Source organism: Furipterus horrens, unplaced genomic scaffold, assembly GCF_987537825.1.
Source record: "Furipterus horrens unplaced genomic scaffold, mFurHor1.1.pri manual_scaffold_17, whole genome shotgun sequence".
NCBI lineage: Eukaryota > Metazoa > Chordata > Mammalia > Chiroptera > Furipteridae > Furipterus > Furipterus horrens.
Genome location: NW_028327187.1, coordinates 64,841,573 through 64,868,548, shown reverse-complemented (window position 1 = coordinate 64,868,548; position 26,976 = coordinate 64,841,573). Strand labels below are relative to the sequence as shown.

General features: G+C 37.1%; 1 protein-coding gene and 1 pseudogene across 2 annotated transcripts in view; one reads left to right on the top strand and one right to left on the bottom strand.

Moving 5' to 3' along the window:
• Window positions 1–26,976, top strand: part of DIAPH2 (diaphanous related formin 2) — a 1,048,823-nt gene that overhangs the window by 563,017 nt on the left and 458,830 nt on the right. The gene's annotated exons all lie outside the window — the stretch shown is intronic.
• Window positions 1,172–1,493, bottom strand: LOC149991143 (cytochrome c pseudogene; annotated as a pseudogene).

The window sequence follows — 26,976 nt, the reverse complement described above, 5'->3', positions numbered from 1 at the left end:
AATAGCAGTTGTGCAGGGCAGGTTGTCACATCTCATATTTAATTCTCAGTTTTTATTTTATGTGACCTCATTTTATTTCACAGATTTGACCACTCTCTCCATACAAGATTTCTTTCAGTTGGCTTCCAGGGCACCACTTAAATATCATTTTATTTCTCTGGTCACTGCTTAGTACTCTTTGTTGGTTCCTCTTCATCTTCCTGACCTATAAGCACTGCAGGGTCTCACGGATCAGACTCCAGGCCTCTTCCCTTTTGTATCTATATTCCCTTGGGAATCTAACCTTGTCTCATGACTTCAAAGACTATTTATATGTCCCCAGATGTATATATCCAGGTATGACCTCTCTAAGTTTAGACTCGTATTTCGAACTTCCATCTTGGCATCCCTATTTGGAAAAACTGATGGGCATAAGAACAGTAACATGCACCAAAGGAAGTCCTTACATCTGAACGTATACTTGCTCTACCTGCTGTCTCCCTCATATCTTTAATGATCACTTTCTCTTTCTAGTTACTTAAGAAAAATACCTCCTAAAATGAGGAATTACTCATTTTTAATCCTCTATTTTTCTTACAAATTATGTCTAGTCAATTTCCAAATATTTACCTGTAAAATATTTTGAGAATCTGATCTTTTTTCTCTTTTTTTATGATCTTTGATTTTGTTTTTAATTTCCTAAGCCTTATGATCACATAATTTACAATTTGTGTTGATGATCTATTTTCTTCTACTTTAATCCTTCTACTGAGTTGGAAAAAGCACCATTAACAATCACACACATATACAGAAATTCTACAGTCATTTTTTGAATAGCTATTCAAGCCAATCCTGAATTATAACTTATTCTGACAAAGAATTCACAAAGCTTGCTTCTATATATTGTCATGTTGAATTTTTAAAGCATCTGACCTTATAGATCATCTATAAAATGTGAGAAGTGTTAAATATTATTTATTTGATATTATACACAAACCATACTAAAATGCCTTTCATGAAGTAAAAGGCAACAGTTCAGATACAGGATATTTTAATCAAATTGGCATAGTAAGGACCAAAAAGTTCTATCAGCCACTCATGATCTGAATTCTGGTGTATGAGATCAATTTAAATATTGTACACATAAAAAAAGTCATGAGAAATTTTTAATAAATAAGGCAGAGGCTAACTATTACTCATTAGTAGCTTTTTTGAGATAAGCTATCAAATCTGCCCTTTCTGAACTCATCTTAATGCCGGCAAAGATCATTTTTGTTCCAGGGATGTACTTGAGATTCTCCAAATATTCTCCAAATATTCAGTTTAGCCTCTCCCCAGGTGATGCCTTTGTTCTTATTGGAATCTGTGTAAGAAAATCCAGGGGCCTGATCTGTCTTTCACCAAAACAGACCACGGAGAAATGGGCCAGTCTTGTGCTTGCCTCTCTTTTCCACAATAAGGCACTGGGCACACTTCTGAACAAAAATCTTCTGGCCCTTATCAACATCACCCATTTTAAAGATTTTATCTATTTAGAAAATCACTCTTTCCTCACACAAAACACAGAGGTTCCCACTTACAAGCTGGGCATCCCACTCTCTCTGATCATTTTTCACAACACTGCCATCACCTGGTCCTCACCAAGATTACTGACTGGGTTACTGAAAAATCTTCCTAACTGTTCTGGCTTCCTCCCTTGCTTACCTATAGATTAATTTCAAAAAGCAGGAAGAGTGATCTTTTTAAAAACCTAACTCATCAAAACGTTATTTTTCTGCTCAAAACTTTACAGTACCTTCGCATCTCAAAGTAAAAGCTGAAGTCTTTACAATATCCTATGAGGCCCTACCTGCTTTGGGCTTCTGTTGTCAATCTGACCTCATCTCCAAATACTCTTCCTCTTGCTCATTCCATTGTAGCCACCTGGTCTTCTTACATTTCCTCAAACTCCCAAGCACATAACTGCCTTGGAAACTTTGCCCTGTGCTGTTCTGGGCTTTTTAAACAAGACACAAAGAGTCTAAGCTGTAATGGAAATGATCGATAGAAACTGATTATATTAAAATTTTTAAAAGTCTGTTCATTAAAAGGCAGGGTATTATTTTTTTAAAGTAAAACTTGAAACCTCAACTATGATGAGATATTTGCATCACATAATACTGACAGTGGGTTAGTATCTCCAATATTGAAACAACTTATTGCTACTTAATAAAAAGATAACCAAAAGCAAAATGGGAAAAAGACCTAACAAAATTTTTTTGAAGAGTCAATGAAAATCTTTAATCTCATTTTTTATAGTTTTTTTTTTTATTTTTTGGTTTTTCAATTACAGTTGTCCCATTTTTTCCCCACTTCTCTCCCCCCTCCCAGCCCATCCCTTCTCCCACAATTATATCCCTCCCCGTTGTCCATGTCCATGAGTCATTTATACACATTTTTTGACTAAACCCTTCCCTTACGTATCCCCCTTCTCTCCCTCCTCACTCCCCACTATTGACTGCTATTCTGCTCTTTGTTCTATTTAGTTATTTTGTTTGTGTTGTTCTTTAGTTTCCTGTATTAGGTGATATCATATGGTATTTTTCTTTCTTTGCCTGGCTTATTTCACTAAGCATAATTCTCTGTAGTTCCATCCATGTTGTTGCAAATGGCAGGAGTTCCTTCTTTCTTTCTGCTACATAGTATTCCATTGTGTAAATGTACCACAGTTTTTAATCTCATTGGTGATCACAGAAATGCAATCTAAAAACACAGCAGGACACCTTTTACACCCACTAGGCTGACAAAAATTAAAAAGTCTGATAATATTAAAAGTTAGCCAGAATGTGTATCAAAGGAAATACTGTATCCTGTTATTGAAAGTATAAATTGGTTCAACTGCTTTGGAGAAATATTTTGAAGTATATAGTAAATTTAAAGACATATATACCCATGATCTGATGGTCCTTGTTATTTTTTAAGTGTCTTTACCAGCATTTAAACATATGGAAGATTAGGATTTGCCTATTTTTTTTTTCTAGTCTTTCTGCAAAGATGGGAATTGAGTCAGACGCTATTCAATAGCCCTTGGAGCACTATACGTTCATGCTTTTATTTTTATTTGTCCATTTCTTTATTACACTGTAAACTGCTTTCAAAAAAGAGATAAGCACATCTCTCAGTTTCTCCTACAAATTTAATTTTTCCACTATCTTTAAGGCATCAGAATACTATCAATACTAATTGACAATTTTATTCACAGTATTGTATTCAGTACATCACGGAATGATATTCAAGTCATGACTAAGCAGCACTATGTATTAATTTGGCTAAAGGCTCTTTTTTTTTCATAAAACAGCATTCTACAATGATATCTTGCCTTTTCCCCACATTATATAATTACTTAGTATACAATACATAAGGCAATAACCAGTTAATAAAGTTGGTGTAGAGGAATTTTTGAAAAATAGTTTTGTTAAGAAAAAAATATTTATAACTTTCAGTCAAGTTGGAGGCATAGACAAACATGCGTCACCTCCTCGCACAACTACAGCAAAAATTACAACTAGACTACAAAACAAATATCGCCCAGATTTGTTAGAAAATCAAGCTGTATGGAAGTCTGACAACCAAGGAATTAAAGAAGCCACATTCATTCAGACAGGTAGGAGGGGTGAAGACAACGAGACACATGGAGAGGCACAGAGAGGTACAGAAATTCAGAGTGGTGTGGAGAGGAATGGGTGGTCCCACATTCACCTGTGGTGGATAAAACTTGGGAGGGGCACCTCAGGAGTGAGGGATGCCAGCCCCAGACCAGACCACCCAGCCCAAGGTTCGAACACCCATAACTTCTGGCTGTAAAAAACAGTGGGGGTTGGGGTGGTGAAATAAAACTGTAGGATTCTCAAGAGACTCCTCTTAAAAGGTCCACAATAATCTTAGGACTTACACAGACCCACCCCAATGGGATGCAGCACCAAGGCAACAATGAAAGGGCACCACTGGCCTACAAGGAGAAGGTGAAGTGACTGGCAACAGGGAGAGTACCGGGAAACAACTTCCTCCCAGGAAAAACTCCAGAGGCCAGGTAGGGCCATTGTCCCCTCTCTGAGCTCTCCCCCCATAGAGACACAAAACAGTGACATGAATTGCCCTGCCCTGGCAATTACCTAAGGCTCTACCCTATACAACTTACAGGTGTGGTTTTCTACAATAGGCCACACTACTAAGACATGGAGTCAAAGCAGCTCTACCTAATACACAGAAACAAACACAGGGAGGCTGCCAAATTGAGGCGACAAAGAATTATGGCCCAAATGAAAGAAAAGAACAAAACTCCAGAAGAAGAACTCAATGAAGTGGAGATAAACAATCTATCAGATGCAGAGTTCAAATACAGGTTAACAGGATGCTCAAAGAACTCATTGGGTACTGTAACAGAATAAAAAGACCCAGGCAGAAATGAAGGTTGCATTAAGTAAAATAAAGAAAAATATACAGGGAACCAACAGTGGAATGGATGAAACTGAGAATCAAATAAATGATTTGGAATATAAAGAAGAAAAAAGCATTCAATCAGAACAGCAAGAATTTTAAAAATTTCAAAAAAAAAAAAAAACAAGGAAGCCTCTGGGACATCTCCAAATCGACCAACATTTGAATCATACAGGCGCCAGAAGGAGAAGAGGAAGAACAAGAAATTGAAAAATTATTGAAAAAATAATGAAAGAAATCTTCCCTAATTTTGCAAAGGAAATAGACATACAAGTCCAGGAAGCACAGAATTCCAAACAAGTTGAACCTAAGGAGGACCACACCAAGACACATCTTAATTAAAATGCCAAAGGTTGAAGATAAAGAGAGAATCTTAAATGCAGCAAGAGAAAAGATGAGAGTTACTACAAAGGAGTTCCTATAAGACTGTCAAAGCATGGACCTACAACCTAGATTACTCTAGCCAACAAAACTATCATTTAGAATGGAAGGGCAGAGAAAGTGCTTCCCAAACAAGGTAAACCTGAAGGAGTTCATCATCACCAAGCCGTTATTAAATAAAATGCTAAATGGAATTATATAAGAAAAAGATCAAAACTATGAACATTAAAATGACAATAAGTTCACAACTATCAACAACTGAATCTAAAAAAAGAAACTAAGCAAACAAGGAGAACAGGAACAGAATCAGATACAGAGACCATTTGGAGGGTTATCAACTGGGAGGGGAAAGGGAGAGAATGGAGGAAAAAGGTGCAGAGATTAAGAAGTATAAATTGGTAGGTACAAAACACATAGAGGGATGTTAAGAAGAGTAGTATAGAAAATGGAGAAGCCAAAGCACTTATATGCATGACCCATGGACATGAACAAAGGGGGTATTACTGAAGGGAATAGGGATACCAGGCAGAGGTGGGGCAAAGGGAGAAAACTGGGACAACTGTAATAACATAATCAATAAAATATATTTTAAAAAAGAAAATATTTAGAACTCAATGAAGAATAATATTAACATCTTATTGGTTATTCTCAAATAACTCAGAGTATAAATATCCTTCTTAAACTGTAGGAAGGGACAGTCAAGAAATATGGAAACATTTAATATTCCTAAAGACAGCAGAGGGGGAGAGGGAATGAAGGAAAGAGGGGAGAGGAAAAGGAGAGACGTTTCATAAGGAGCTGAAGTTTCTTTTTATCTATTTTTAAAATTGAGGTATAATGACATATTAGTTTCAGGTGTAAAATATTCTTTTTTTGTATGTTTTATTGATTATGCTGTTACAGTTGTCCCAATTTCTTTTCCCTTTGCTCCCTTCCACATAGCAACCCCCCTCTCCAGAAGTTCCACCCACCTAATCCATGTCCATGGGTTGTGCATATAAGCTCATCTCAACATCCTCCTGCCCGTTCTGCATCCTCCTACTATGCTTCTTAATTCCTTCCCCATTTACCTCCCTCTTCCCCCTTATCCCTCCCAGCTGACCTCTCCCCCATGTTCCCCATACCTATGATTCTGTTCCCACTATGGTTGTCTGCTTAGTTTGCCTTTGTTTCCATTCCTTAGCTTCTGTTGTTGATAGTTGTGATACCGTTTTCATTTTAATGTTCATAGTTTTGATCTTTTTCTTAAATAAGTCCCTTTAACATTTCATATAATAATGGCTTGCTGATGATGAACTCCTTCAGGTTTACTTGTTTGGGAAGCACTTTCTCTGCCCTTCCATTCTAAATGATAGCATTGCTGGATAGAGTAATCTTAGTTGCAGGCCCTTGCTTTTTATCACTTTGAATATTTCCTGCCAGTCCCTTCTTTCCTGCAAAGTTTCTTTTGAAAAATCAGCTGACAGTCTTACAGGTACCCCTTTGTAAATAGTTCTCCTCTTCTCTCTTGCTGCTTTTAAGATTATCTCTTTATACTTAACCTTTGGCATTTTGATTATGATGTGTCTTGGTGTGGACCTCCCTGGGTCTAGTTTGTTTGGGACTCTCTGTGCTTCCTGGGCCCAGATGTCCATTTCCTTCTCCAAATTAGGGAAGTTTTCCTTCATTATTTTTTCACATAATTTTTCAATTTCTTGTTCTCCCTCTTCACCTTCTGGCAACCCTATGATTTGGATGTTGGCATGTTTAAAGCTATCCCAGAGATTTATAAGCCTCTCCTCATTTTTTCCAATTCTCATTTTCTCCTTCTATACTGGTTGACCTTCCATTTCTTCCTTATGTTTCAATTTGTTCATTTGAACCCTGGTTTCCTTTTCTTCACCCTTGTTTCATGTGGATTTTCCTTCATTTCACCCAGGATAGCCTTCATTCTTTCCCCATACTGCTTAACCTTTTCTGTCAAGTCTGTGAACGTCTTTATCACCAATGCCTTAAACTATACATCTGTTAGATTTGCTGTCTCCTCATCTATTAAGTTTGCTATCTGCTTGTTGTTTAGTTGTGTCACTGGGACCTTGATCTGACTGCCGTTCTGGGCCATACTTTCCTGTCTCCTCATCTTGACAGCTTTCTGTGTTTACCTCTGTGATCTGGGTAGGGCTGTCTCACCTGTTATGTTATAGAAGTTAGAGCCTTAGGTTTTCATTAGTGCTGGCAGCCAGTTTCACTCCATTTTGGCGCTGTATGTTGGGGAGGGGTCTAAGAGGGAACAGTGCTGGTTGCTGCTGCTTTTCCAGGCACTTCTCCCCTTCCCATACTAAGCAAGCTGCCTCCTTTTTGAGTCTGGTAGCTTCTTCCTCTGCCTCAACCCCGAATGGCTTTTTCAGTCAGAAGCAATGTGGCTCTATTTTCCCTGGTGCTGGAACCACAAGCTACATGGTCTGGTCTGGGGCTGGGATCCATCTGGTTTGGGGCTAGGATCGCTTCTCAGGTTTAAACTGTATGAATGTGTTTTTCCCCATGGCTACAATCACTGTACTGCTAGCTGGGCTCACCCACTGTGCTCCCTCCATTCGCCACTGCCTCTAGCCATGCTGCCTGCCAAGTACCACCCTGCAGCTGCTGCTCTGCTCCTCTTTCTGTTCTGGTTCCACCCCTCCTACCCTTCTGGCTGAATATTTCCTCTTTATTTCTTTGCTGAACTTCCCTGTAGTTTTGATTTTCTGGGTTTTTTTCTTTAGTTTTGAAGTGGTTATAAATTCCTTCTTAGTTGTGAGGAGACACAGCTTGTATATTTACATCTCCATCTTGGCTGGAAGTGTCTCATTGCAGTTTTAATTTGCATCTCTCTGATGGCTAGTGATGTTGAGCATCCTTTCATATGTCTATGAGCCTTTCATATGTCCTCCTTGGAGAAGTGTCTGTTCAGGTCCTTTGCCCATTTTTAATTGGATTGTTTATCCCCTGGTGTTGAGTTGTATGAGTTCTTTATATATTTTGGAGATCAAATCCTTGCCCAAGGTATCATTGGAGAATATGTTTTCCCGTATGGTTTTTTTTTTTTTTTTTTTTTCATTTTGCAAAACAGAAGCTTTTAAATTTGATGTAGTCCCATTTGTTTATTCTTCGCTTTATAGCCCTTGCCCAATATGTTTCCTCCAGTGATTTCCCAACAGATTCATTTGTTAGCTCCATTCCTGACTGCACTGTTAAGAAAGAAAAGCTGGAGATATTCTTTGTAATTTTAATATATTAGGTGGGCATATGAGCTGTGGTCAAAGTTTATCAAATGTGAGGGAAAGTCAATGTAGAGCCCTCTCTGCTGTGGCTCAGTGGATTGAGCGTCAACCTGTGACCAAGTGTCGCTGGTTCCATTCCCAGTCAGGGCACATGACTAGGTTGCATGCCAGATCCCCAGTTGGGGGTGTGTGAGAGGCAACCTCACATTGATGTTTCGCTTCCTCTCTTTCTCCTTTCCCCTCTCTCTAAAAACAGATAAATAAAATAAAGTTAAAATTAAATAAAATAAAATAACCTTGTTAAAAAAGTAAATTAAAAAAAATAAAGTCAATATAGGAAGAAGAAATAGCAAGCAGAGCATAATATGGGTTGGGAGCATGGCATTGAGGTGGGAAGAAGAGAGCTTCATCATCAGCATATTTCAGGTGCAAGGCAGTAGTCTGAGTATGTTTTCCTTATCCTGCTATAGTAGTCTTCCCTTATAATAGTCAGCCACCCTTGATCTAAACCAGCGGTTCTCAACCTGTGGGTCTCCACCCCTTTGGGTGTCGAACAACCCTTTCACAGGGGTCGCCTAAGACCATCGGAAAACATATATAATTACATATTGTTTTTGTGGTTAATCACTATGCTTTATGTTCAATTTGTAACAATGAAAATACATCCTGCATATCAGATATTTACATTACAATTCATAACAGTAGCAAAATTACAGTTATGAAGTAGCAATGAAAATAATTTTATGGTTGGGGGTTACCACAACATGAGGAACTGTATTTAAAGGGTCGTGGCATTAGGAAGGTTGAAAACCATTGATCTAAACTATCATCCCATAGGGTTTTCTTTTTATGATTGAATGTGTATGTGTATACACACACACATATATATGTATATATGTGTGTGTGTAGACATGTAATTAGCAAAAAAAGATAATATAGGGCTTATAAAAATAACTCAATTTGTCATGGTCTATAATTTAAATGGTTTATATTTCATATATATGTAGAATATATTTATACGTGTATATGTGCATACATGTATGTTCTGTGTATGTATATGTATATTTATAACATATACTAATATTTGCCAGTGGCATAATTCTACATTCAATCCTTTCAAGTAAACATTTATGAAAAGTTTGTTCCAGAGACATTTGTTCCTTTAGCATCATGTCCCTTGCCCCTTTATTGAAGCATCGTCTATTTTTCCTTTTTTTAAAATCTCCCAGAATGTTCTAGTTCTTGTGAAATATTCGTCTTTTCAGCACAGAAGTTGGGACCTTTGCATACCAGCCACTGTTTTCCAGCCTGATTTGAACCAGGGCTGGGTGGGTGGCCGGGGAAGGAAGACTTCTTTAAACCATATTGATATTAATGGCAACTTAATGCTTTGGCTTTTACTCTGCTTCTATGGAATTGAATTATTTGAAATGTTTTCAGCCATGAAGATATCTAAATATATGATCTCTTACATTTCCATTCTTGATTTAAGTACTTCTTAAAGGTTACCTACTTTAAAAAGAGCTAGACAAGGTATAATATTAATAAAAGTATATACCTCTTTATTGGCATTTTTGAACTCTTCGTCTCCTGAACTACTTCTGAAAATGAAACGTTAAAAAAAGAACAACCTATTTAAATATAGGAATGACTATGAATGTTCTTATTATGGAGTCCTAAAGCACTGTTTCATACTCACTGGAATTTAGTAGGAAACTGGATACTATGTCTTAAAATCTTTTTTAAATAGGCACATTGAAATAATTCATTCATACATAAATATATAGAGACATATATAATGCACATATTCAAATGGTTGATCTATAATATCCATATATCTTAGTCATATCTATTCTAATTCTGAGCAATAATTATACATTCTTTTAGCAATTGACCCATTTTAAACTCTGCTGAGATTATGTCAAAACAAATTAATAAAGACTGGTGGCTTTAAGATAGTATATTTGACAAAAAAAAATCAAGATAGTCATACCTTTCAAGGGTCAGGCAGTGCTTTTAAGGTGCTATGAATAAGGCATACTCAGCATGGTGGTGGTACTTATGCCATATTAAAAGCATCCTTTGCAGGAATGATATTATTTTGAAGTTTTTTTAATAGCTTGTGACCCTATTCTGTTCCTGTTACTGGTTACTTTGACTATATTTTCTAAATATGCTCTGTATTTTGACTTTTGGCATTGCCCTCATTATAATGTCAGTATTTTATGGCCTCCAGTTATCTCCACATTGCCTCCTTGTATTTGACACTGTCAGTCTCTCGAACCATGAATTAGACCTATTGTCATTTTATTGAATTTTGGCACCTCTCTTAACCAATCCTTTATCATTCAGGTGATACCTTTATTAGTGTTTTTGACAAAATTAATAGCTGAACTGGATATTTGCACACTTAGTTTAATCACTTTTAAATAAAATATCAATTTAGTAAAAAATGTTACCAGTCATAAAGTATAGATACCATATAACTGTATACAAAGTTCAATTAAAATACTTTATAAACATAATATAAACCCAAGTAATTCAGAAAGCACTTGTGGGCATCTTTTAAGATTTTATAACTGTAAATTTTATGACAACAATAAAAGAGTGGCAGTGATGATAGCAGTTCACATCTATTGAGCTTGTAGTAATGTCAGAGCTATTCTAAGTACTGCTTTATATGACTGTATTTAATCCTTACAATGATCTTATTAGGTAAGAACCATTTTTATCCCATTTTATAGGTGAGAAAACTGAGAATTAACATGACCAAAGTTACAACACTTGGAAGTGTAAGAGCTAGAATTTGTCTATTTTTTTTCATATATCAAATTGCGATAGTAAGATTTGTCTTACCCTTCTTCCCAGTATTATATTAATAAACTTCAAGGAGAAACACAAAGATAATGCTTACAGTAAGTATTGCTTATCAGTCATTACCTATATACTAAGTAGACTAAGCCCTGTGCAGCAGTGATTTTTTTCTACTGAAATTCTTGTTTTAATATGCAAAAGGAAGAAATTTGCCACTAAGGCAAGTCATCATGTATATGAAAAAAATTCTGGTGTCTTTCCTTAGAAATAGTCTTTATTATCCACTTATTTATCCATACAGAATTTACTGTGTGACCAAAACCATAAGAAGTGACAAGAATATAATAGTAAACAAGACATGATCCTTGTTTTCAAAAACTTAATAGAGCTCGAGAAGAGAATTGAAACCCATTTATATTTGTTGATTATATACTTACCTGCCTGAAGGCAGATTAACTCAAGAAGTCAACCAGTTCTTCTATTTAGATTGTAAGAATAAATTTTATTTCCAATGGAATTTAATTTGCTTAATTTGTTTTAATCTGTTTTCAAATTAGTTTGGATCAAATTAATACATTAGCTACTATGAAATAAGGGTTGCTTTTTCTCTGCTACTTTTGCAAAAAAGGGAATGTTTGACAAAATTGTATATAAATTCAATGAGCAAAAGGGTTTCTTTTCTGTGACAATATGTATTTAGGAAGGAGCATGTAGAATTTCTGAGTGTTTAAAGACAATAACATATTTGAATGAATGTTTTTACAAAAAATATCTTGGGTAGGAGGCTCATTCTGTTGGCCCAGGATTAAGTGGACTATTATGTAAGCCTTTGCATTACTTTAATTTTTATTGTATATATATATATTTTAAACAACATTAAGGAAACAGAAAGATGTTTTTAATTTCCAACTCTCAAGAATCTAAGACAAAGGTCAGTTTTTTTGTTTCCTTGTTTGTTTTTCTCCAGTCTTTTCCCATAAGGAATTACATGTTCTTTATTTGCATTTATTTTGCCCTGGCTGGTTTAGCTCAGTGGATTGAGCGTCGGCCTGCGAGCTAAGTGTCGCTGGTTCGATCTTCCAGTCAGGGTACATCAGAGAAGGAAAACTCTGACTCCAAAAAACCTCCGCTGCCTTGCAGCATACCTCTTCAGGGGAAAGGCTAAGGGAGTAAACCCCGACAGAAAATCCGGAGCCGGAGTCCCTAAGGCGGTTTGACGTTGTAGTCAACACCGGCAACTCCTGCGGCGCACCTGAAGCCAAGCTGTATTGACTCCGTCTTTCCCTTGGACCCTTCAGCTGCGAAGAGAGGGGGGGTCTGCTGCATGGGCAACAGCAGACCCTCCATATTACCCTGCCCAGGCTCTGTAGCTTCAGCGTCATCACAAGATGTCGATTCAACATGGGAGGAGACAGATACCATGTCACTCCCAAGTCGGACTGCACAGCCATTCTCGGCGGTGCAGATAGACTCTTAAGAAGCTACACCATCGTCTCTCGAGACGGACGGCTGCCGACGACGATTTGCATTTATTACACTTAGTATTTTTAAAGCATGATATTCTTTCTGTCATGCTGCCTTTTCTTCATAATTATTTTTATTCTGTAATATTGGCTCAAATTGCTGTGCAAACTTCATCAAATCAACCCTTGTACTATAGGACACAAAGAACTCTAAACTTTTTCTTAAATATTTACATTTTTTTCAATTACAGTTGACATACAATATTATATTAGTTTCAGGTGTATGACATAGTGGTTTTATATATATATGACTTATGTAGTGATCAACCCAATAAGTGTAGTATCCATCTGACGCCACACATAGTTACTATAATGTTATTCACTGTGTTCCCTATGCTATACTTTACATCCCTGTGACGTTTTATAATTGGCAATTTGTTCTCCTTAATCCAGCGGTTCTCAACCTGTGGGTCGCCACCCCTTTGGGGGTCGAACGACCCTTTCACGTGGGTCGCCTAAGACCATTGGAAAACATATATATAATTACATATTGTTTTTGTGATTAATCACTATGCTTTAGTTATGGTTGGGGGTCACCACAACATGAGGAAATGTATTAAAGAGTCGCGGCATTAAGAAGGTTGAGAACCACTGCCTTAATCCCTTTCCTTTTTCACCTATGCCCCAAACCACATTCCATTTGGCAACCATGTTCTTTGTTATCTGTAAGTTTGTTTCTGTTCCTTTGTTTAATTTGTTTTTTAGATTCCACATATAAGTGAAATTATATGGTATGTGTCTTTCTCTGTTTGATCTATTTCACTTAGCGTATCTTTCTCTATTAAAAATAACTTTATACTTTCACTTTTTAGCTATATATACCTTTCTTTGATTTGATTATTTTCTTTGGTTGTGCCAATCTATGCTCTTGAATTTTATAGAAAATGTATCTTCCATTAAGATTGTATTAATGTACAGAATCATCAAGAATAAATAAATATGACCAAACCTCAAAAACAGTAGTTTTTATTTATTTATTGTATTCTTACTTTCAGTGAGGGATTGAGACAGCTGGTAGTGAAAAGAAAATAACACACAAATGTAATATAAATGTAAAAATAAAACTTATTAAAAATTGTACCAATAAATATACAGTGGTAATATCTTTTGTTGTAATTTAAATTCCTATGACTATGAAGATAGTATTTTTCTATTTTTCAAAATTAACATTATCACTTCTTTTCTGTTTTGTAATTTTAATTACTCATTAGTTTCTTTCTTTTTTTTTAATCCTCACCCAAGGACTTTTTTTTTTTTTTCATTGCATTTTTAAGAGAGACAGGAACAAAAGAGAGGAAAGGAGAGAGAAAAATTGATGTCAGAGAGAAACATCGATGGGTTGCATCCCACATATGCGCAGACAAGGAATCATATTTTCCCTGTCCAGGGTTGGAACCCAAAACCTAGGTATGCATCCTGACCAGGAATCAAACCCACAACCTTTTGGTTATGGGATGACCCTTCACCCAACTGAGACATAAAGACCGGGGCTGCTTTGGACATGTATTGATTGAAGTCAGATGTTTCCTTCACATAAGTTCTTTTTAAAAAATTATTCAATTTATTGGGGAGACATTAGTTAATAAAATTATACATCATCTCTATATTGTATTGCATGTTCACAACCCCATATCAAGTCGCCCTCCACAACATTTACCCCCCTTTACCCTCTTCTACCTCTTCCACCCTCCTTTCACTCCGGTAATCACCATATTAAAAGTCTGTGTCTATGAGGTTTTTTTTTTTTTCTTTGCTTAATCCCTTCACCTTTTTCACCCAGCCCCCTAAACCCCCTATCCTCTGATAGCTGTCAGTCTGTTCTTTGTATTTGTGAGTCTGTCCCTATATTTTTGTTGGTTGATTTGTTCATTAGATTACAAATATGAGTGAAATCACATGATGCTTGTATTTTCTGACTGGCTTCTCTCACTTAGCTTCTGTCTCCAGGTCCATCCATGCTGTCATGAAAAGGAAGATTTCATTCTTTTTAGGGCCAAGTAGTATTCCATTGTGTAAGTGTACTATAGTTTTTTTGTCCATTTATCTACTGATGAACACTTGGGCTGCTTCCAAATCATGGTTATTGTCAATAACACTGCAATGTACATAGGGGTGCATATGTTCTTTCAAATTAGTGTTTCAGGTTTCTTCTGATATATTCCCAGAAGTAAAATTGCTGGGTTATAAGGCAGTTCTGTTCTTTGTTTTTCCAGGTATCTCCATACTGCTTTCCGCAGTGGTTGCACCCATCTGCCTTCCCACCAACAATGCACTAGGGTTTCCTTTTCTCCATGTCCTCACCAGCACTTGTTGTTTATTGATTTATTAATGATTGATAGCCATTCTTACAGGTGAGGTGATATCTCATTGTGGTGTTAATTTGCATTGCTCTGATGAGTAGTGTCTTTGAGCATCTTTTCATATATCTATTGGCCATCTGTATGTCCTCTTTGAAGAAGTGTCTAATCAGGTACTTTGCCTATTTTTAAATATGATTGGGTTATTTTGGTGTTTTGTTTTATAAGTTCTTTATGAATTTTTTACATTAACCCTTATCAGAAGTATCATGGATGAATATGTTCTCCCATTCGATTAGTTGTCTTTTCATTTTCTTATTGGGTTTTATGCTATGCAGAAGCTTTTTACTTTGATATAGTCCCATTTGTTTATTTTGTTTGTTCGTTTCCCTTCCCAGAAGCAATATATCAGAAAAACATTGCTACAAGAAATATCTGAGATTTTAATGCCCATGCTTTCTTCTATGATTTTTATGATTTTTGAGTCTAACATATAGTCTTAATTCATTTTGAGTCTATTCTTGGGTATGGTGTAAGAAGGTAGTCTGGTTTTTTTTTTGCATTTATCTGTTCAGTTTTCCCAACACTCTTTATTGAATAGATTATCTTTACCCCATTGTGTGTTCTGGGCTCCTTTTTCAAATATTAATTGAAGATAAAAGCATGGGTTTATTTCTGAGATCTCTATTATGTTCCATTGATCTCTGTATCTGTTTTTATGCCAGTACCATGCTGATTTGATTACAATAGCCTTGTAGTGTAGTTTGATATCTGGTAGCATGATTCCTCCAACTTTGTTCTTCCTTCTCAAGATTGCTGTGGCTTTACAGATTCTCTTGTGATTTTATATAGATTTATGGAATACTTGTTCTAGTTCTCTAAAATACATCATTAGTATGTTTATAAGAATTATGTTGAATCTATAGGTTGCTTTGAGTAGTATGGACATTTTACTGATGTTAATTTTCCTATCCATAAACATGGTATACACTTTCACTTATTTGTATCTTCTTCAGCTTCTTTCTTTAGAATCTTATAATTTCTGAGTATAGGTATTTTACTTCCTTGGTTAAATATATTTCTAGGTAGTTTATTTTTTGATGCAATTATAAATGGGATTGTTTTCTTAGTTTCCCTCTCTGATAGTTCACTTTTGGTGTACAAAAATGTAACTGATATCTGGATGTTTATTTTGTATCCTGCTACTTTACTGGGCTCATTTGTCAGTTCTAGTTGTTTTTTTCCATTGAGTATGATGTTGGCTGTGTGTTTGTCATATATGGCCTTTATTATGTTAAGATATGTTCCCTCTATTCCCACTCTGCTGAGAGTTTTTTTCATAAATTGGTGCTGGATTTTGTTAAATGCTTTTTCTGCATCTATTCATATGATCATATGATTTTTATCCTTCATTGTGTTTATGTGGTATATCACACTTATTGATTTGCAGAAATTACATTAGCCTTGCATCCCTGGAATAAATCCCATTTGATCATGGTGTATGATATTTTTAATGTGTTGCTGAATTGTGTTTGCTAATTTTTTAAATTTAAATTATTTTTATTTTTCAATTAAAGCTGACATACAATATTAGTTTCAATTGTACACCCCAGTGATCAGACATTATATAACTTTAAGTGATCATTCAATAAATCTTACCTATATGACACCATACATATTAATTAGGATGTTATTGACTATATTCCCTATGCTGTACTTTATATCTGCATGACTATTTTTTGTAACAGCCAATTTGTACTTCTTAGTCTTTTCCACTTTTTAACTCATTCTCCCAAACACCCTACCATCTGGCAACCATTGAAATGTTCTCTTTATCTATGAGTCCATTCCTGTTCTGCTTATTTGCTTACTGTTTTTTAGATTCAATTGTTGTTAGATATGTATTTATTGCCATTTTATTCTTCATACTTTTATCTTTTTTATTCTTCTTAAAGTAGACCCTTTCCATTTCTTGTAATATTGGATTGATTGGAATTAACTACTTTAGCTTTTTCTTGTCTGGAAAGATTCTAAATGATAGCTTTGCTAGGTAGTGTAATCTTGGTTGTAGGTACTTGCTTTTCATCACTTTGAATATTTCTTGCCAAACCCTTCTGGCCCACAAAGATTCTGTTAAGAGATCAGCTGACAGTCTTTTGGGAGCTCCCTTGTAAGTAACTTACTGCTTTTCTCTTGCTGTGTTTAAGAGTCATTATCTTTAATCTTTGTCATTTAATTAGGGTGTGTCTTGGTGTGGGCCTCTTTGAGTGTATCTTGTTTTGGACTATTTGCACTCCCTGAATTTATATGCCTATATTCTTTACCATGTTCGGGAAGTTTTTGTCATTATTTTTTTAAAATAGGTTTTCAATTTCTTGCTCTCTCTCTCTTCTCCCTTCAGTTCTCCCATGATGCAAATGTTGATATGCTTGAAGTTGTCCCAGTGGCTCCTTATACTATCCTGATTTTGCAGGGGAATTATTTTATTTTATTTTGTTTCATTTTATTTATTTATTTTTGCTGTTTTGATTTGGTGTTTTTTGCTTCCTTATATTCCTTATATTTGATTTTATGTTTCAACTACTGTATTTTTGATTCCTTGTAAATTATTCTTCATTTTAGCTTGTGTGTCATTCATTTTTGAGGGTGGGAACCTCCCCTCTGGAATTTTTTTGAATAGTTTGAGAAAGATAGGTGTTAGTTCTCCTTTGAATGTTATTAAAATTAGCTTGTGAACCTATCTGTTTCAGCACTGCTGTGTTTTTTATTACTACTTTGATTTTTCTTAGTTATGATAAGTCTATTCAGGTTTTCTTTTTTTCTTTTTTTTTTTTTTTTTACTGTGTGGTTTCCTCTCACTTACGCCCCCAACTGGGGACCTGCCGTGCAATCTAGTAATGTGCCCTGACTGGGAATCGAACCAGCGACACTTGGCTCGCAGGCCGATGCTCAATCCACTGAGCCACAGTAGCCAGGGTATTCAGGTTTTCTGATTCTTCCTAATTCAGTTTTGGGAGACTGTATGCTTCTAGGAACTTATCTATTTTGTCCAGATTGTCCAATTTGTTGGTATATAGTTCTTTGTAATATTTTCTTATAACCATTTTTATTTCTTTGGTGTTACTTGTTACTTCTCTTCTTTCACTTTTGATTTTATTTATTTGGGTCTCTCTCTCTCTCTCTCTCTCTCTCTCTCTCTCTCTCCCCCCCCCCCCCCTCTCATCTGGTAAAGGTTTGTCAGCATTGTTTATCTTTTGAAAGAAGCAGCACTTGGTTTGATGTTTTGTATTTTTTAGACTCTGTTTCATTTATTTCTGCTCCAACCTTTATTATTTCCTTTCTTCTACTCATGTTATGTTTTGTTTGTTGTTCTTTTACTACTACCTTGAAATATAAAGCTAAATTGCTTATTTGAGATTTTTCTTGTTTCTTGAGGTAGGCCTCTAATGCTATGAATTTCCTTCTTAAGACTGCTTTTGCTGTGTTCCATAGATTTTGAATTGTTGTCTTCTAATTTTCACTTATTTTAAGGTATCTTTTGATTTCTTCCTGGATTTCATTGTTTTACTATTCATTGTTTAGTAACATGTTATTTAGACTACCTGTCTTTGCATGTGTTATTTTTTTCTTCTTGTTATTGATTTCTAATTTTGTATCATTTTGGTAATAGAAGATGCTTGATATGATTTCAGTCTTCTTAAATTTATTGAGACTTGTTTTGTGGCCTAGCATGTGATCCCTCCTAGAAAGTGTTCCATGTATACTTAAGAAAATGTATATTCTGTTGTTTTGTCTGAATATAACAATTAAATCCATCTAATCAAGTGTCTCATTTAAGGCTGCTGGTTTACTTGTTGATTTTCTGTCTAGAAGTTCTATCCAATAATGTCAATGTGGTGTTAAAATGTACTGTTATGACTAATTATATTACTGTCAATCTCTCTGTTTATGTCCATAAAGATTTGCTTTACCTATATAGGTGCTGCTACTTTGGGTGCATAAAAGTTTGCAAGGGTTATATCCTCTTTTTGGATTGCTCCTTTTATCATTCTGTATTAGCCTTCTTTGTCTCTTAATATAGCCTTTGTTTTAAAATCTATTTTTTCAGATATAAGTATTGATACCCTAGCTGTTTTTCCATTTCCATTTGCATGAAATATCAATTTCCACCCTTTTACTTTCATTCTGTGTGTATCTTTTGTTCTAAGTTGTATCTCTTGCAGACAGCATATATATGGATCCTATTTTCTTATCCTATCAACTACCCTATGCCTTTTGATTGGAGTGATTGTTGATAGGTACATATTTATTTACACTTTATTCTTTTAACTATTTCTTCTCCTCCTCCCCTTTCTTCTCCTGCTCCCCCTCCCCCTCTTTTTCCTCCTCTTCCACATCCTCCTCCTCCTTCTTCTTCAGGAAGACCCTTTAACATTTTTTAAATTATTTATTTGTTTGTTTGTTTATTTATTTATTTTTAGAGAGAGGGGAAAGGAGAAAGGGAGAGAAACATCACTGTGTAGTCGCCTCTCAACTGCGTCCCCAACTGGGGACCTGACATGCAACCTAGTCATGTGCCATGACTGGGAATCGAATCAGTGGCACTTGGTTCACAGGCCAATGCTCAATCCACTGAGCCACAGCAGCCAGGCTAACATTTCTTATATTACTGGTTTGGTTGTTATGAAGTTCTTTAGCTTTTTCTTTTCCTGAAAGCTCTTTATTTCTCCTTTAATATAAAATGATAGCTTTCTGGGTAAAGTAGTCTTGGTTGTATGTCCTTGCTTTTTATCACATTGAATAATTCATGCCAGTCTCTTCTGTACAGGTGACAGTCTTATGGGAGGTATCTTATCAATAACCTAACTGTTTTTTTCCTGTGGCTTTTAAGATTCTCTCTTCATCTTTAACCTTTGCCATTTTAATTAGGTTGTGTCTTGGTGTGGGCCTCTTTGGGTTCATTTTGTTTGGGACTCTCTGTGTTTCCTAAAGTTGTGTATATGTTTCCTTCACCTGGTTAGTAGTTTTCCGTCATTATTTTTTTCATATAGGTTCTTTATCCCTGCTCTCTTTTCTCTTTCCCATAACCCTATGATTTGGATGCTGTTCTGCTTCTAGTTTTTCCAAAAGTTCCTGTGATTATTCATATGAATTTTTTTTTCACTCTGACTAGTGTGTCTCAGTTGTTTGAACATCATTCCAATTCCTGGTGTGGGTATGTGCCTGAGTGGCAGGTTCAGTCCCTGGTCAGGGAATAGGAACCAGTCAATATTTCTCTCTCACAGTGATGTTTCTCTTCCACTGTTTCTCCCTCCCTCTGCTTTCTCTAAAAATAATTTAGTAAAATCTTTAATTTTTTCCCTTTTTTATTGATCTGATTGGGTGTTTTCTGCTCTATGTCTCCCAAATCCTTCTGTTTATTTCTTCTAGTTTATTCTTCATTTCAGATATTGTATTCTTCATTTCTGAATGGTTCCTTTTATGGTGTCCATGTTTTTCTTGTGTGTGTTTGCTGTCTGTTTGTTGAAGTTCTCACTAAGTTCCCTGAGCATCCTTATAACCATTTTTTCAAAGTCTGTATCTGATAAATTGCTTTCCTCCATTTTAGGTAAATCTTTTTCTGGATATTTCTCCTGTTCTTTCATTTGGGGCATTTTTCTTTGCCTCCGCATTTTGACTGTCTGTTTATGTTTCTATGTATTAGGTAGAACTTCTATGACTTACAGTCTTGGTAGGGTGGCTTTATATAGTACATGCCCTGTGGTACTGAGTGGCATAATCTCCTTGGTCGCCTGAGGTCACTGCTCCAGGTATGTCCCTTATGTGGGTTATGCGGGCCCTCCTGTTGTAATTGAGTCTTGATTTCTATTGGCCAGTTTGTGCATGGGGTTGGCCCTCAGGCTGACTGACTGTGAGTATTGACCCATATCTCAATGTAGAAGGTGCTTTACAGGTGCTGACCATACTAAGCAGTGTTTGCCTCAGCAGTGTCTGGTGCCTGCTGAGATCTCCATTTGGAAATGCCACTTGTAAAGATATTTGGAACCTGTTTTCCTGTTGTCTGAAGTTGACCACTGGGTATGTTGGTTCTGGGCCTCTAGGAAGTGACTGTGGTGTATACAAATGTCAGATGCTGCCTATGACTGGCCCTGGGCAACCTGTTTAGAGCTACAAAGTTATCCATAGTTTGTGGCTGCCTCTGCTGGACCTGGGGGTGCACAGGAATGACCAAACTGTGCCCCAAGACTAGCTTTTATCAGCACCGGGCCCAGGGACATGCGTAGAAAAGTCTCAAGTCACCCTGAGATCCACCTTTGCCTTATTCCACTTGTTGGTTGCCTGTTAGGTTCAGTCATTGAAAAAGCCTCTGGTTATAGTCAAATTTCATGAGGTGGTGTCTCTCTGAGTCAACAGGTTGGGGTGAGTGGTGTTCACCAGACTGGTATAGCTTCAAACACAGTGCCAGTGCTGGGTCTGAGGCAGTTCAGCAAATGTCCCAGGGTATACCAATTTTAACTTCCACCTTCTGGGCCCTCACACACCTTTGTGCTGGGGCGGGGTCTCAGGGAGCCTTACAGTGAGGCTTGAAAAGTTTATCAGGCTCAAACAGACCAAGATTTGGCCATATGAAGGGAGGGCTCCACCACTTGGGTGTTCAAGGGAAAAGGGGCACCCATTTTAGAGCCATACAATTCAGTCTGTCCCATATTCTTCCAGGAGCCTGATCTCAGCAGGGCACAACCATCAAAAGAATGGGCTTAATGGATCTCCTGTGATAGGAAGATGCCAGTCAGACTTGGGGGAAGGTGTTGGGCAGGCTACCACCCAGATATATAACTCAGTCTGTCCCAGATTCTTCCCGTACTTTGGCAGGGCAGATCTGCCAGGAGTTTGGAGGATGGGGCCATTGGAAGCCCAGAGAGTGGGCCTAGCGGATGATGGGAAATTGGGGGAAATGGCTCTCTACTCCAAAGCCACACAACTCAGTCAGTAGCATCTCTTGAGTCTAATCAGACCTCTATACCCTGGCCCAGCCAGTTGAATTCTGAGCAGGGTGCAAGCTTTCCAGGGTGGGGCTTCATGTGGTCCAGAGAATGGGATTATTGTTTTCCCCCAGGCTGATGTCATATGGAGGGGAGTGTTCCGCTTAAGAAAGATGGTGTCTGTGCTGTGGGAGAGTATAAAAGCACAGATATCTTGGTGGCTGTCCCTTAAGCTCTCTCCCCAGAGCTATAAACCCTAATCTCCCCTCATGCAACTCTAGTCTGCTTTGCCCTTCCTCAGCTAGAGCTCAGGGCAAGTGGCAGCGAATGGGATTTTGTTTGTTGGCCCTTTAAGAGAGTGTCTATGTCTCTAGCAGACCCCTGTCTCTCCTGGCATACAGAAACCCTGTTGATTTCCACAGCCAGATATTATATGGGCACCTCTTCCCAGATCTGGTTCTCTGGTTTGGGTAGCCCAGCTTGAGGTTGGGACTTTATGCTCTTCAGAGGGAATCTTTATAGCTAAGATATCCCTCTGGAATCTCAGTTGCTGCCCGGGGGTGTGGAACCAGCTCTTTTCTGCATCTCTGCCCTTCTTACCAGTCTCAATGTGAATTTTTCTGTAAATCCCTGGTTATGGTGGGATTAGGGGACTAAATGGTAATGGAAAAAGATACAATAAAGATTAAATTTTTTAAAAAATAAAGAAACTCTAGAGTTAGTAAAAAAAAATAAGACTTCTCTTCAGCTGGTCTTTAGTTGGTTATTCAGGATGATTGTTCTACAATTTAGTTGTAATTCCAGTTTGGTTCTATGAGGAGGTAGTATAACATCCACCTACTTCACTGCCATCTTGGGTCCCCTCCTATGAATTTGTTAACACCTATTTTCTCTAAAAATTTCTGAAAAATATGAGACACTGATTTACGGAATTAACATAGACATGTGCAAACTATTTTATGGCACTGACATAACAAGATATCAATTCTTGGCCATGTTTGCTATCAGGAGCTACTGAGGTTCAACAGTTTCTATTCCACAGAGTGTCATTTTGTCCCAAATGATTGATGACGTTCTCTTGCCCTGTTCTCCACAGATTATAAGAACACTGTTGTAACTTAGTGCTTTCATAGACTTGCTTCATTAAGCATGATCCCAAAATGTCATTTAATTTATTTCTTAGATTGAATGTCTCATTAAACTTGGATGAGGCCAGAAGCTACTTGTTGGACTTGTTATGGAGCACTCTTAAAATTTTCTGTCCCTATTGGCAAAGGAAAGGGACAAGGCAGTGAAATCAATGCCAATTGCACTTTATCTTTGATGAACTGAAATATCGTTTTGCTGAAAAGGCCCATAGGGTAGAAAAATTAAAATCAGACAAAAAATTGATCAGCATGAAGTGTGAATCTACAAATGTATGTACTGTGGGTATTACTTTATTTTGTTTTAATCCTATTTTGCCTTATTTGGACAAACAGAACATATTTGCTTAATCAAACAAGATACTGACCTCCACCTAGGTCCATTTAAAAAGTAATGTTCTTAATTTTTTTTTTTTTAGAATTTGTTTGTTCATTTACTTTCAGAGGGAGGGGAAGGGAGGAATAAAGAGAGTGAGAGAAACGTTGATGTGTGAGAGAAACATCAATTGTTTGGTTCCTTCATGCTCCCAACCAGGGACCAGACCCACAACCCAGGCATGTGCCCTGACTGGGATTCAAACTGGTGACCTTTCACTTTGCCAGATGATGCCCATTCCACTGAGCTACATGATTCAGGGCTTATTTTTTTTTTTTTTGAGTTATACAATATGAGTTGAGTGTATGGGTAATATTCTGTCCATTTTCAATAAAAGGGGTATTTCAGTGGTTATTTTTATTACTCAATGGAACAGATACATACCAAAACAAAGCAAATCAAAACGACCTCATATTTTCCTGTATTTTTTCATTACAGTAGAATTAGGGGCATGGTCATTGATTCATATGAGTGAAAGTTGGAGAAAGTAGGTGAATCATTCAGTAAGCCAAATTGAAAACACTTTGTGAGCAAGGAATTAAGATGTTGACTAGCCCTGGGTCATGCTGACCACTGAGTGTAACTTCTGAATGCTTTTTAGGGTTTATATTACTATCTACAACTGAATTATTTTTCCTGACTCCTGCATCCTATCACCCAGTCCCTGCCATACTGCACACCCAAAATATTTGAATTCAACCCCTGTGTACTGTTCCCCTAATGCCAGGATTTGTATAACTCTTTCCTCTGTGTTTATGCAGAATATTAGAGAGCTTCTGTGCCATCTAACTGTGTCCAAATATATAGTATCATCCAGCATATTGTGCACTGTTGCCTAAACTGCCTTGGTTTTGAAGGTTTTCACTTTATAAATCACGTTAGTTTGCTACCTAATAAAATTTCAAATTTTGAAAATGTGCCCTTATGTCCAGATAAAATTGTTCGAAGATGAGTGAGCAGTGTGACAACTATTTAGTAAAAATTATCAGTCTGTATTTTTAGGGCATGTATTACAATAAATAATAGTCTTGCTTCTCCATCTTTTAGGTCAGCTATCCCCAACCTTTTTGGCACAAGGGACTGGTTTCATGGAAGACAATTTTTCCACAGATCAGGGAGTCAGAGGGGGATAGCTTTATAACCTGCCGCCAGATGCAGATTAATTGCCACTTGCCACTCACAGATTTTTGATATGAGTCTGTAAGCATTTGATTTATTATGGCCCCTGTGCAGTCAAACCTCTCTGCTAATGATAATCTGTATTTGCAATCATTCCCCAGCCCCACCTCAGGTTAAGAAGATTTAGATTCTCATAAGGAGCATGCAACCTGGCTTGCATGTGTAGTTCGCAGTAGGGTTTGTGCTCCTATGAGAATCTAATGTCACCTCTGATGATATGACAGGCAGAGCAGCTCAGAGAGTAAGGCGAGTGATGGGGAGCAGCTATAAATACAGAGGAAGCTTCGCTCGCTGGTCACTCATCTCCTGCTTTGCAGCCCACTTCCTAAAAGGTCACAGACCAATACCGGGCCATAGCCCAGGAGTTGGAGACCCCTGTTTAGGTTATTTTAAAAAGGTATGTTAGAATTTGGTTTGGATTTTTGCTTAAATCATTAGCTATATGGCTAGGGAGGCCTGATTTTGGTTTTCTCTTGTTTAAATAGCCTAAGCTATTATTTATATTAATTTTAAAGTAGGCTCAATCAAGATCCTGTTTTTCTTTCTCATTAAAAAGAAATAAAGCCTGGCTGCTGTGGCTCAGTGGATTGAGCGTTGGTCTGCGAACCAAATGTTGCTGGTTCGATTCCCAGCCAGGGCACATGACTAGGATGCACATCAGGTCCCCAGTTGGGGGCGCAAGTGAGAGGCAACCGCACATGATGTTTCTCTCTGTCTCTTTCACCTTTCCCCTCTCTCTAAAAATAAATAAATAAACAAACAAACAAACAAATAAATTTTTAAAAAAGAAATAAAGATAACCTGTTTTGTATTAATCCTTTTTTTTTAAACCTGTGTTGTATATGAATCCTTTTGTTTTCTTTCAAATTTAGGTTATTTATGATGAAAGCAATGTAGGATAGGTGAGGGGAGGTCTACAGGATTTAGTTATAAGACCTGACTTTGATCCCTTGTTCTGCAGGTGAATGGTTACAAGCTGTTAGGCGTGTTTACAACTTCTCTCAATATAGGTGAACTCCTGTAGAAAACCTGTAATTGTCACATTTGCTTCATTGAAGTTGTTGCTAAAATTAAATGAGATGACCTACAGGAACATCTGATGTATTATATAACTTTTCAAATTTGTACATGAGAAGTCATTGGTTAAATAACTGAAAGAAAAGTTTGGGTATTTTCAACATGATACAACCTTTATTATTATTAGTATTGTGTGTATACTGTCAAGGGATTGTTGAGATGTGTAGCAAATGCAGTTTTGGTTGGTGATGTTTAGAATTTTTTTTAAAATTTGGAATTCACATGAGATTTTGATAATAGATCAATGTTGCGTTCTCAATAGAAATTACCTTCACTATAGAGAAAGGAATTGCATGATTTTCTTGTTGGACTGTTTGAACTTTAACAAGGCAAACTGAGATATGAAATGGGAATGTGTTAAAATAAAATAATAGATATATTTCAGTCTCTAGCTTCAGTGGAAAACATTGATCACATTTTTATTTCTCTAGAGAAGAATTTTGTCATTCTTTTTATGTTTTTTTACCCTTTCTATGCTACTCTTAAGAATGCTTCTGTTTTCACTTGCTATCAAAATTAAGAAATACATTTTCATTCAAATGTTAAAATATGCACGGTTTGACATTAAGATATTACTATCATCAAGACTAACAGCTAAGCCAGTCCTTTCATTTCTTATCTAATTGTTGTTAGTTACCAAAGCTATCTAAACACTATTTTATGTCATATTATAGAATTTTGCTTTGCATTAGCAGATGCTAAGATGCAGCAAATATTGGTTTGCATCTGTAAAAAATGTTTTCAGGACTTCTGACCAAGATGGAGGCATAGACAGACATGCTGCATCTCCCTCCACAACTAAGAAGGAATACAACTACCTCAAAACTAGAAACAACCAGAAGTTCCAGAACTTTGTTTGCATGGAAGCCCAGCAAACAAAGATATAAAGAAGAAATACTAATCCAGACAGGTAGGAGGAGCAGAGCCAGGGCAGAGAGGACATGGTGTGGTGGTGGCAGCAGCGGCAACAGCAGCAGGCCAGCAGAAAGCACAGTTACACATTTTAAAAAGTCAGGAGGGATACCTGGGGAGCATTCCCAGCTCCTCACCAGACCATGCAGCTCGCTGTCTCAGCACCCGGGAAAATCAAGCCTCATTGCTTTTGATTGTGCAAACCAGTGGGGGTTGGGATGGAGGCATAAACTGCCAGTCTCCCAGCAAAGTCCACTTGTTTAAAGGGGCCCCGTGGACCTAGAACATCTGCAGACCCACCCACTCTGGAAATGAGAGCCAGGGCAGCAGCTGAAGTGGTGCCAGTCCAGTGCAGAAGTGAGAAAAGTGCCTGGAAAAGGGGCAAGAGTTGGGCAGGTGCCACTGTTCATTCTCAGACCCCTCCCCAGCATACAGAGCCATAACATGGTGAAACAGGTTGCCCATTACTGATGAATCCCTAAGGCTCCATCCCTTACAACGTAGTAGGAGTGACAGCTCTTCCTGGGACATGGAAGAAAACAAACACAGAAGACTTCCCACCAAGATGGAGGCCTAGACTGACACTCTCCATCTC